Source organism: Propithecus coquereli, unplaced genomic scaffold, assembly GCF_000956105.1.
Source record: "Propithecus coquereli isolate 6110/MARCELLA unplaced genomic scaffold, Pcoq_1.0 Scaffold62, whole genome shotgun sequence".
Lineage (NCBI taxonomy): Eukaryota > Metazoa > Chordata > Mammalia > Primates > Indriidae > Propithecus > Propithecus coquereli.
Genome location: NW_012152174.1, coordinates 3,655,230 through 3,668,428, shown reverse-complemented (window position 1 = coordinate 3,668,428; position 13,199 = coordinate 3,655,230). Strand labels below are relative to the sequence as shown.

At 40.9% G+C, this 13,199-nt stretch overlaps 1 pseudogene; it reads right to left on the bottom strand.

Annotated features, from left to right (window-relative positions):
* The window catches only part of LOC105822524, a 62,850-nt pseudogene extending 50,078 nt beyond the window's left edge, over window positions 1–12,772 (bottom strand).
* Between the last annotated feature and the right edge of the window lie 427 nt (window positions 12,773–13,199).

The window sequence follows — 13,199 nt, the reverse complement described above, 5'->3', positions numbered from 1 at the left end:
ACCAGGGGAAGGAGAAAACCCTAAATTAGTGAATAAAGTCCTGATTATAAACTCCTGATTAATGGAGAAAACCCTGACTTGACTGAGATGATCATTTTTTTTTTAATTTTTACCACTAATTAGGGTGGGAGCTTGAAATAGAGATGAAGTTTACATAATGAAAAATTATTTCACATTTCTTGCACATTTGAGTGTGTGGATTGAAAAATGCATATCTTTTACACAAGAGATACTGTTTATTTTAGTTATGATCTTGGTATTCCTATTAACAAAGACCCACATAACAGTGGCTTAAAGAGATAAAAGTTTACTTTTCTCTCAAGTAACAGTCTGAATACAAGCAGTACAGGACTGATATGGTAGGTTCACAATGTTAGGGGCCCAGTTTCCCCCATCTCATTGCTCTGCCATCCTCAATGCATTTTTCCCATCTTGTGTTTAAAATGGATGCTGTGGGTCCTACCATCACAGCCACATTTTAGCCATTGGGAAGGGGAGTAATGTGAAAGGGAGAACCTATAGTTTGCAAATATCACTGTCTCTCTCATCCTATTGGCCAGAACTTAGTCATACGGCACATACAGCTGCAAGGAAGGCTGAGAAATATACGTGAGCTGGTCAACCATAAGCCAAGCTAAAATCTGGGGGAGATATTAACTAAAGGAAAAAGGAGAGAACAGATTTTGGGAAGACAACCAATAATATCTGGCACTTGGTACCACAGGTGCCTGGAAGACTGGGTGAAGTCTTGGAAAAGAAGAGGTGTGGAGAACATGAGTTATCTTTGCGTTGAGCAGCTACTCCTTGGGGAGGAGAGCTGAATTTCAGCTGCTCATCCATAGGTGGACTCTCCCTTCCTTTGGCCATTCAATTACTAACTTTTTAGACAAGTTCATGTCCAGCCCTAACTCAGTGGCTTCACTTTAGTGCTAGTGCTGGAAGCACAAGAAAAGCTACTCTGAAGTTCCTTTGCTGTCATTAATTTTTGGTAGCTTCTGGATAATAGATCTGTTCTCTTCATGTTATTGTGGACAATACAATCATAAAACAATAATTTGTGATTGAATAACTATATATACACATTCTTCGTAGCCTGTTTACCTCCATGATCTGATTTGATCTGCACAGACTTATTATAACTATTGAAATGCTACACATTGATAAGTCTCTCCACTTCCCCAAATTTTCAGATTCATCAGCACATGCCAATTTTCTTGTTTCTCCAGTTATGACTTTTGGGACTTTCTTTACATGCCTGTTTATTTCACCTGGGATTCTTTTCTTTTCCTTCCTTTCACTTTCTCCCCCTGGTTCTACACTATTTCCTAGGACTCTGTCTCTGAAGTCTTTTGTATCAAACATACTGAGCTTATTTTTTAGGTTTTTTCTTTTCTTGGTTTGCCTGCTGTACCCCCTCCCCATCCTTTCTGCCTTGGTATCTTTCCAACATGGTCATTTCTCTGAAGCGGTTCCTGCACGCATCCTTACCTCTGCAGTGGGTGTCTTCTGTCTTTTGTTCTATACCCCTTGTTCACCCCAGTCACTTTCTGTTTTTCTTTGTTTTCTTTCTCTTTACTACGGAATATATTCTTCATTTCTACCCATATCTCCTCTTTGAAGCACCCCTAGCTTCCACTGTCTTTTTTTTTTTTTTTAAAGCCATACTAAGAGTGTCCCTATCCAGGACCAGGTGTGGTTATTTGATTGATTTATTCTTTCTTGCTCCTCGAAGGTGGTCTGCAGGCACCCGCTGCTCTGGCTGTAATCTGGGCTTAATTTGGGCTTAATTTCTGGGCTCTGCATATCCAAGATGGCATAGTTTCCTAACTTTCCTGCTAGCAGCCCCTTATTTTTCTACTCCGGGTGCCCCATGACTTCTGTTCACAGCATCTTCACGCTGCCCCCGCACCCAGAGCTGCTTTCCGAGTAGCTGAAGCTCAGCTGACATCCTGTCCTTCGACAGTGTTCCCTTCACCACCGTTCCGCTTCCAGCCTGTTGAACTGCTCACTCGCTCGCTCCTTATGCCTGTCTGGTGAGAGGACAGCAAACGCCTCCTTCTGTGCCACTGTTTTCTTCAAAGCACTGGGGCCGTCCCCTTCTCTGGGATAGACTATACTTTAAGTCTTCTCATTTCAGTGAGTCAGAAATTCCAAGGAACTGGGACCTGGGCCAAATAATGTCAAAGTATAAACTGCCCTGCTCTTGCCTACTGCCTTGCCTGCTATTCTGGGCCCCAGAACTGATGTAGCTGCCTTGGAAGAAAGTGCTTTGCTGAATGGTGAAACCTCTGCAGGTCTAACTGGGCTGTTTTTGAACAAATGGGGTGGAGTGAAGTTCTGACCTTTTACATTATTTTTTTCATGGCAGAAATGTGGAACCGTGGTTCTCTTCAATCACCATGCACTTACTCAGTTTTGGATGTTGAGGGACCGTTTCTTTGTTTATGATCGTGACTAACCAGGGACCAGATGGGATGTGCCTGGCTGTGCAGATGTTAATGGGGAAAAGTGACTGGAGGGAACCAGGGTGCTATAGTGGATGTTAGTGTAGACGGATAAGACCACAATTGAAGGCCATTTTCCATCTTCTGAAGCTAAGTATTACAGTTTTATGTCCCTTCCTTATCCTTGGAACTTAGCTGTAACTCTTGGGATACCAGTTAAGAGAATAAAACCCTGATTTGATTAAGTAGACCCAGAACTGTCTGATTTAAATTTCTACCAAAAGATGGAATGGGAAGTTTGAGGTAGAAACTAAGGTCACATATAGAAAACAAAGTTGAGTTTTGTCATTCCTGAGCTTTGTGGATTGGGATTCTGTGCCTCCTACACACTTGTAATGTTAATGCAGCCAGGAGCTTTGAGCACTAACTGATGGTAGGGAATCCAGGTGGCGACTTTAGAAATGCAGGGGCGAGAGTGGGGATTTATCTTGGCTGCGGTTCTCCAAGCATGGATTTTTGGGTTTTGTTTCAGGATTCTGGTAATGTCCCTCCAGCCAACCAGTAATCAGGGTTTTATTTTTCTTTCTTTTTCTCATTTATAATGTGCATAATTTACATAAATTTGCATTTTAATTTTTCTAACGGAAAGAATTGAATAAATATGCCATCTCTGCATATCACTAGAGCAGAAACACATTGAACTCCAGTGGTATGAATAAAGGTCACTGTTGACATACTCCTTACTTTAGCTCAAAATAATTTTCTAAGCTGTGGGTGTGCTTTCCTTTTTGGCACTTGAATCAAATAGTTCTACTCTATATTTTCATTTTCCTTCTGCCGCTGAGAGATTCCAGACAAGCAACCGAGGCCAAGTCCTTCATTTTACAGATACAAAAGGGGGCCACAGAAGTGACTTCTCCAAGACCACATTGTTAGTTAGAGACAGATGTGGTTTTGGAATCCAGACCCCGTAATTCCAGTGCTTTTCCTTCCTAGTCTTCATCTCACCTGTCCCTCTATTCGTAGAGGCAGCTTCCTACTTTTTGGAAGCTAACTTTTAGAGTATATCTATGAGAAAAGTAGAAAAACTTGTGTTTTTTTTTTCCTATATATATTTTTAGTTGTCTGATTAATTTCTTTCTATTTATAGTAGAGATGGGGTCTCGCTCTTGCTCAGGCTGGTCTCGAACTCCTGAGCTCAAACAATCCGCCCGCCTCGGCCTCCCAGAGTGCTAGGATTACAGGTGTGAGCCACCGCGCCCGGCCGAAAAACTTGTTTTTTTAATTGCAGTTTAAAAATGTAACAGTTAAGGTTTGGTGATAATGAAAGTACAACTGCAGATAGCAGAGGCTGGGGTGCGCTGTGGGTGAGGAAAGGTAGGGAAAGGGGAGGACTACTGTCTAAAGTTAATGGAATAATAAATAAAGTTTAAATGAAATATGCAAAGTAACACTTTTAATAACTACTAGGAGAATATGTTTTATATTAATATAAAAATATTTATCTATAATACTTATCTACATCTATATCCATATCATCAATCTCTCTCTATATAACCTTGCAAGCTTGAGAGAATTTTTCACACAGGGCCTCTGGCAGCCTCCCTTTAATTCCCATCGGCTTCAAAGGGGTGGTGTGTTCATTTTCAGGGAATTATTGGCAAGCAAAGAAGATCTCAGTGACTGTCAGTGTTTATGCCTGAGTTGGGGGTAAAGTAGCCTTTCCCTAAGTCCCATGGTGGATGGGCAACTGAATAAAAATAGAGCTCTAGGCCGGGCACGGTGGCTCACGCCTGTAATCCTAGCTCTCTGGGAGGCCGAGGCGGGCGGATTGTTTGAGCTCAGGAGTTCGAAACCAGCCTGAACAAGAGCGAGACCCCGTCTCTACTAAAATTAGAAAGAAATTAATTGGACAACTAAAAATATATAGAAAAAATTAGCCGGGCATGGTGGCGCATGTCTGTAGTCCCAGCTACTCGGAAGGCTGAGGCAGTAGGATCGCTTGAGCCCAGGAGTTTGAGGTTGCTGTGAGCTAGGCTGACACCATGGCACTCTAGCCCTGGGAACACAGTGAGACTCTGTCTCAAAAAAAAAAAAAAAAAAATAGAGCTCTATTATGAAAGAAGAAAGGCAAAATGGATATTGGGTAGGCAATCAACTGTCTGCTAAATTATAACACTTTTAGCTTTAAAATCGATTTCATCACATATCAATGCCACCTTTCTTTTAGTTAGCTTTTGCTAGTTTCTTTTCCTATCTTTTTACTCTCAATATTACCGTATCATTTTATTTTATTATAGTTGTGTCCCTTGTAAATAGCATATGGCTACATTTTATTTTATTTTTTTCCAATCAGAAATCTTTCAGTTAATGTGATTGGTATATTTATACTTACTTGGATTATTGATCTAATTGGATTTATTTTCTGTTGTTTAATTTTTTTTGCTATCTATTTGCTGCGGTTGTTTTTTCCACTCTATCTTTTTCTGGCTGTCTGGATTTTTTTTTTCTTTTTATTTAAAAAATTTCAAACATATATAAAAATGACAAATTAGTATAATAAGCCCCTATATTATCATGTTTTGCCACATGTACTTTATTTAACCCTTCTCTCCCTCTTTTTGCTGAGGATTTTAAAGCAAATCACAAATAGAAGTATATTTTACCTTAAATCTTACATGTATTTGAGTTTTCTTTATTTTTTCTTTTCCATCTTATTTAAAATTATTAATATATTCACATTCTATTAGTTTTTAACATGTTAGTTAATCAAAATAGCCACCGTTAGTCTGAACAAAGAAAGGACTTCAGAATTCTTTAATGTCTCCACTTACGCATTACCATCGTCTAGTTACAATAATACATCTTAATGTATTATTTAGGCTAGGCTTGGCTGTACTGTGATAAATAAATACTGGAATCTCAGTTGCTTAAAATAAAGGTGATTTTTGCTCACATCCCAATCTGACATGGAATGGGAAGCTTTTCTTTAAGCAGGAAGCCAGGGGCCCGGCTTGCTTCCATCTTGTAGCTGTACCATCCGGAGCAGGTGACTTCTGGAGTTTCTAGAGAAGGGAAGAGAGAGCTAAAGGATTTTGGGGGATGATTTTTAGGGCAAATCCAATCACTTTTCATTTCATTGGCCCTAACTTAGTCACATAGATTCCAAGCTATTTGGGGAATTTAGTTTTTCTATATTTTAAGGAAAAAAGTCTATATGGCATATCAACTCATTTAAAATTAACTTTTTAAAAAACTTCTTCCTTTTCTTACCACTTGTATTAGCTGAGGCTGCCATAATAACATGGCTTTAGACTGGGTGGCTTAAGCAACAGAACTTTATTTCTCGTACTTCTGGAGACTGAGAAGCCCAAAATCAAGCTGCTGGCAAGGTAGGTTTCATTCTGAAACCTCTTCTGGCTTGCGATGGCTGCCATCTCTCTGTGTGCTCACATAGCCTTTCTTTGGTGTGTGCACTTGGAGAGTGCCCTGGTGTCTCTTCCTCTTCTTATAAGGGTACTAGTCCCATGGGATCAGGAACCCATCCTTATGACCTCATTTAACCTTTATCATCTCACAGGTCCTATCTCCAAATATATTCACATTGAGGATTAGGGCTTTAACATTATGAGTTTTAGGGGAACACAATTTAATCCATAGCACCGCTGTTACTTAGAGTAAAAACATGATAAAGGAACTGATCAAATCCCTTTTTAGGGATTTATATAGATGCTAATGAAGAAAGAGTGGTCTTTACATCTGACACTAATAAATATTTAAAATTGGATCTGGTGGGGGCCATTGATTTGCTGGGGGTAAGGCTTGACTGATAATGAGATAATGCGACCAAATGCAAAAGAGAATGAAGAGAAATAGAATGAGGGACAGAATCCTGACGACATCATTAGAAACTTTGAATTTAGCTGTAACCGAAGTTAGATTTAATCTTTGTATTTCTCAGTGATGTTAGCCAATAAATTCTGTGTTTTTGCTTAGGGTCTCTGACACTTGCAATGGCAGAATCCTGAAAACACAGTGATGCCAGGTAGATGTTTGTAATACAGGTAAACGTAAGCACAGAGAGACAATTTACGGCTGGCGCTATGTTGGATCACATGACATGATGGGATGTTATTGATCTACTGTCTGCTGCTTTTGCCTCGGGATTTCCTGTGGCACAGTAAACTGCACTGCAACTCTACTACTGTGTTCCAGGCTACAGTGGATCAAGTACCTGTTGAAAAAAGAATCGGGGTCTGGTGTTGGGGAAAAGATTAAACACATTGTTTTTCCTTTGGACTGGATCCCTTATTCTATACCTAGTGTTGATGACGAAATTTTCGACTGCTAGAATAAGAAAATTCTGACTCAAAATGATTAATTCATAGAGAAATTTATCTTCTATTTTTGCTTTGGGTGTGGTTCAAAGCAGATGGTATCACTGTACTGAACTCAGGTTCTTTCCGTCTTACCATTTTGCTGGGCTTCTTGTTGGCTTAATTTCAAGACTAGTTCTGACATTACCTTTGGGTGGCCTTCAATGTAACGGGGGCTACCTACTTGTCTTTCCATGTCCCCCTGCCTACCCCTGGACCAATAACTGTGGTCAGGGAAATAGCATTCTTTGATTGACTTAGACTATTCAGGAGTTGGGTTTGGTGTGCATCAAGATATATTATGGTTGATCTCAGTGATGTGTCTCTGAGCCTCCCACCTGACCCCTGAGGCACATTGTGGGAGGGGGTCAGTAGTTATATATAAAATCGAGGTTCTCTTATTAAGGAAAGAGAAGGCAATGGATATTGGGTTGGCACCAAAGTATGTCCACTACATACTTTGTAGCAGTGAAAGAGAAAAGCTGAATCTACCCATAAATTATTAATAGATGGAGGGGCCTAATATTATCTGGCTACCAAGGCCATTTCCTGCATGGAATAGTATTACTCTGATAGTTCCCATGGCGACTTGAATTCAGGTGAGGCATCACAACTAGTATTTATCTGCAGCAGAGGAAGAACATGATGCAAATATGTTCCTAATTTGTTAGTGAGTATCTTAAGTCTCAGTTCTTAATTTGGGACCCAGAATGGACTGCACAAGAGCTAATAATGCCACATACAAGGGAAGATTTAAGCCAGTCTTTGACATTGGGAATGTGAGACACCTTTGGAACTTATGGAATAATGGGAGAGCCTTTGCAAGACATCCTGGTTGGATAGGATTGGAAATTAGTGGTGAAAATTTTAATAAGTCCTTTAAGATTATATAAAAATTGAGTAGTTTATATATTAATTACATGAGTAGAAAAATAAACCAGAAGAATGTAGTGTTTACTTGATACCTGAACTGCAATGTGCTTGTGGTTGTGCGCATCCCTTCCCCCACATTAGAGACAGTGTTAGACTCATAATGAGTATGAAGCAGCTGTTCCATCAAGCTGTTTTCCAAATGGGCTTTCACCATTATTGTTGTTGTTAGACAGAGAGGGAAGTGATTTTAGTGTGAATGTGAAAATGAATTAATGTTGCCTGTCAGGAAACAAAACCAGTGCCAGGAGATCAGCTTATGCACAGCTGAAAAATTGAGAGAAAACTCTGGGAAACCAGAGAGCTAAAAAGACAATGATACCAAATTCTCACTAGTCCTGAAACACGGAAGTTCATGTTCCACTCCAATGATGGAACCAGCTTTAGATAAGGCAATTTTGGTCACCGTATCCAGGCAAACTTGGAAAGTAATGATAATACTAGCAGTAAGATTGTCTTATTTCCAACCTGAACACCAGATAGAAATATGATTCCTTGGGTATCCGAGTCAATGTGGGACAAGGTGACAGATTTAGCAAATAAAAATTTGGGATATCTAGCTAAATATGAATTTCAAATAAACAATAATTTTGGGGGGATAAGTATGTTGCAAATATTGCAGGAGACATAGTTATACTAAAAATTATTCATTGTTTATCTGATTCAACTTTAACTGAGTACACTGCATTTATTTTATTTGGCAACCCTAATCTGGGATCATTAATAGTCTTAGTCTGATTCCCATAACATTATCATATGGTTACTCTTAAACTCTTCCCTGAAATGCTATTGTTGGACTCTTATTAATCCTGTGTGGCAGATTGTATTATATATCACATCCCATGTTGTCTTCTTACAATGTGACATTGACACTCCTTCAATGAGAATTGAGATCTGGGTGGACTTTGTAACTGCCTTGAGCAATAGAGAATGGCAGAAGTGACATTATCCTGAGGCTGGATCATTAAAGGTGGCACAACTTCCATCAGGCACTCTTAAGACATTCCCCTTGGGAACCCTGAGCTGACATGTAAGAAGTGGGGCTACCCTGAAGCAATTGGGCTGGAGATGTCACAGGGAGAGGCCACAGAGAGGGAGGGAGGGTGCCTGAGGAGTTCCACTCTTTCCTCCCCCAGTTAATCAAGTCTTTTCTGTTTAGATCTGTGGTCCCCAACCTCTGGGCCACGGACCGGTATTAGTCTGTGGCCTGTTAGGAACTGGGCCGCACGGCAGGGGGTGCCTGGTGGGTGAGCAAATGAACCTTCACCTGTATTTATAGCCACTCCCTGTCACTGGCATCACCACTTGAGCTCTGCCTCCTGTCAGATCAGTCACTGTCTCCCATCACCCCCAGGTGGGGCCGTCTAGTTGCAGGAAAACAAGTTCAGGGCTCCAACTGATTCTGCATTATGGTGAATTGCATAATTATTTCATTATATATTACAATGTAATAGTAATAGAAATAAAGTGCACAATAAATGTAATGTGCTTGAATCATCCTGAAACCACCTCCCCCACACCCCCTGTCTGTGGGGAAACAAATTTCTTTTTTTTTTCTGAGACAGAATCTCATTCTGTTGCCTGGGCTAGAGCGCCATGGCATCATCATAGCTCACTGCATCCTCAAACTCCTAGGCTCAAGTGATCCTCCTCAGCCTCCCGAGTAGCTGGGATTGCAGGCACACGCCACCACGCCCGGCTAATTTTTTCTGTTTTTAGTAGAGATGGGGGTGTCACTCTTGTTCAGGCTGGTCTCAAACTCCTGAGCTCAAGTTATCCTACTGCCTGTGGAAAAATTATCTTTCATGAAACCAGTCCCTGATGCCAAAATGTTTGGGGACCACTGGTTTAGATGACCCCACCTTCGACACCATTTTCTTTCAACTTCATGGAAGACTCAGTGGAACTGCCCAGCCAAGCCACTCCCAAATTTCTGGCCCATAGAAACATGTTAATAAATGATTATTATTGTTTCAATCCACTACGTTTTGGGTTGATTAGTTATACAGCCACAGGTAAGTAATATGTACTGGTTTTGGGAAAGAGCAATATCACCACATTTTAGGTTAACATTTTTTATGATAGACTTAGAAAAAGTAACTTTGTTTTTAGGGATTTTTAAGTCAGATTTTGAAGGGTTTACTGTTACTGTCTCTTCAGCTGCCTTTTTTTTTTTTTAAGTCCAAAAAATGGTATTAGTATTATAGGAAAATTGAATAGTACATTAAAAAAACAAAAGAAAACCAAAGAACTCAGTATTTTGTGATGAAATGATCACTGATATAGGAGATCTAGTTGTTTTGGCTTTGACATTAAATAGCTATTGGTCTTTGAGAAAATTACTTATTCTCTAAAACTCAGTTCCTGTATCTGTAAAAGGAAGCATTATCTTTTTTTTTTTTTTTTTATTTCAGGGTATTATGAGGGTACAAACATTATGGTTACACTTTATGTCTTTGCCTCACCCAAGCAAGGGTTAAAGGCATGCCCTTCCCCCCTACAATGCTCCCTGTGTCCTTTAGTTGCAGGTTTATCCCCCCATCCCCCTAATCCATGCAGAATATTACTGCCATGTGATCACCCTAGTGTTGATCAGTTAGTACTAATTTGATGGCGAGTACAAGTGGAGCCCATTCTTCTGCTATTGTGGTGAGGAGGCATTATCTTAGATAAGGGACAGCAAATATGGAGCATGCAAACTACTATTTTCCCCAGCAGGCATCACTAATACATTCTAGCATTCTTGCTACAGGAAATGACCTTAGAGTCCTTCTCAAAGCATTGCTCCATCAGGAGAATCAGTCACAGTTGGCAATAATGACAAAATATTTTGTCATTATTGAACATGCCCCCTGCTACTTTCAGTGTTAAAATTTATCATCTCTATAATCTAAGTGATTTACCCAAATTCTTAAAAAGTTGCTAAAGTGATTGTGGAAGTAATGTTGGAAATATCTGAAGAATCGTGGAGCAACACTGAACCCCGCTATGCACCAGCGTGTTGTAGGTGTTGTGATAGTGATGCAAAAGGCATTTTCTCAAAGAAAGAAAAAAATATACACAAATAACTCCAAATGAGAAAGTTTTCCTACCCTGATTCAAATCAGACCAATGTTGCCCAAATTGTCAGCTAAAACCACTTAGCTTTGGTCTTAGAGGACAGTGTATGAAAGAGGTAGTGATGTGTCTCAGGAATGCTATGTTCACATTTGATTCAAGTGCATCTAAAGGATCCACCTGGTAGGGGCTCCACATACAACTCAGTTATGCAGGAAGTTGACAGTCACTGCACTCAGCGCCCTGTGTCTGGGCTTATTTGCAAAGAATATTGCACTCCTCTGCAGTGTAGCTGATAACTTCCATCTCTCACTCTTTCCTTGCATAGTTCTCTGCTTTTATTTTAGCCCTTCTTTCAACTGTAGTACTATCTGCTTATTACTCTATCCCAGGCTTGCAATTGCTTTTTAAAAGGCCTGATCAGCCGCCTCTTCACATGCCCTCTTGTTTGATCATTAGCCATTTGTTATCTTTCCCTATCCTGGACTAAGATTTCAAGATTTTTCTTGAGACATGTGCTCAGAATTGTTTGTTACAATTCTTCACCCATTCGTCTGGCCACAGAAATTTAGGTTGTTTCTATGAACATATCTTGGCTATTTTGAATATGCTGCAATGAACATGGAGTGCAGATATCTCTTTGATGTACTGATTTCAATTCCTTTGGATATATACCTAGATGTAGGATTGCTGGATTATATGGTAATTCTATTTTCAGTTTTTTGAGGAACATCATACTGTTTTCCAAAATGATTGGACCAATTCACAATGCCACCAACAGTCAATGGGGTTCCCTTTCCTCCATATCCTCACCAAGACTTGTTATTTTTCATCTTTTTTGCTAATAGCCAATCTGACATATGTGAGGTGATTATCTCACCATGGTTTTGATTTTCATTTCCCTAATGATTAATGATGTTGAGTATTTTTTAATTTATATGTTCACCATTTGTATGCCTTCTTTTGAGAAATGTCTATTCAGTCCTTTGCCAATTTTTAAATCAGGTTATTTGATTTCTTTTTCTTTTTTTTTTTGACTGCAAAACAGGTTTATTTTAAGTATCAAACAAGATTATCATACCCAAAAGCTATACTGCTAAGGCAGTGTCTAAAGTGCTCAAGTGTCCTGAATTTCACCTGTGCGTCACTGCAAATCCCTTCTGGAACTAGAGATACAGGCTTTCTTCCCAGCTGCTTGAAGGAAGGTCTTTGCTTGGGTTCGTGAACGCAGCTTGAGTGTGGATTCACGGGCGTGTGGCTCTTGTCCTCAGATGGGGGTATGCTCTGGGGTGCTCCCTGGAACTCCTCACCGACGCCATCTGGACTGGAATACCACTGGCTGGGTGTCGCCATGACCTGGGCCTCTTCCCAGACTTCCTGGTTTATTAAGGCGGCCTCTTTAGTCACCTCAGCAGAGGGTTCCAGCACCTGGGCAAAATTCCTTTGGAGCTCAAGATCCTTTTTCCTGGTCATGTCCTTGAGTTTGCTCAGTAAGTCCAGCACTTGCACATTTTCTTCTGAATTGCCAATGCCAAGTTCTCCTAGGAGATTGTGAGTGGTCTTCAATTCACCCTGCAGGGCGTCTGAGAACTGCTGCCCATCTCCTTCCAGGTGGATTGCTCTCACAGGCAGCTGGTGCCAGTGTGTCCAGAGCCATGGCAAACATCTTATATTGCTCCTTAAAGCCTTTGGCCACTACCTCACAAAAGCTAAGCATCTTGATCTGGGCGTGAGGACATCTGCCAGCTCCCACCTCCTCTGACAGAGGAGACGTCCGTGCTTCAGCTTGTGGGCTTTTTTCTGTAGCTTCTCCTTCTCTTTGCACGTTATTGATAAATTCTTTTCTGCCTTTTCTTTGAATCAAGCAAGACTGTTCTCTATCTTTACTACCGGAAGAGTCAGCAGTAATGTCTGGGACTCCATCATTTCCATCTCTTTGGACAAATCTGGGCTCTTTTTCTGAGGGGATCACAGTCAAGTGGGTCTAGAGCCAGTTATGTGGCTGCTGTCAGGTCGCAGTGGGGTCTGTGGTTGGCAGACTTGTTACTGGGGACATAGGGTAGGGGTGATTCTTGCTGGGTCCTGGGCCATTGAAATTGCCTCTGGAACTTCAGTTGAAAAGGGCTGGAGCCAGGTTAGTGGGCCACTTCTGAGTCCACAGATGGCATGCCTGTTACTAGGGGCTTGGGCAGATGTGGCTCCTACTGGGTCCTTGGGCAGGCTCATGATGGGTTCTTGGGTGGGTTTCGGGGTGGGCAGGACTTCATTTGGAACTGTGGTAGAGCAGGGCTAGGGCTAGGGCTAGGATACAGGGCTGCCTGAAGGCCTGCAGTTGGGTCTGAGGTCAGCGGGCCTTTTGGGGGACGCAGATGGGCATGGCTCCTCCTGGTTT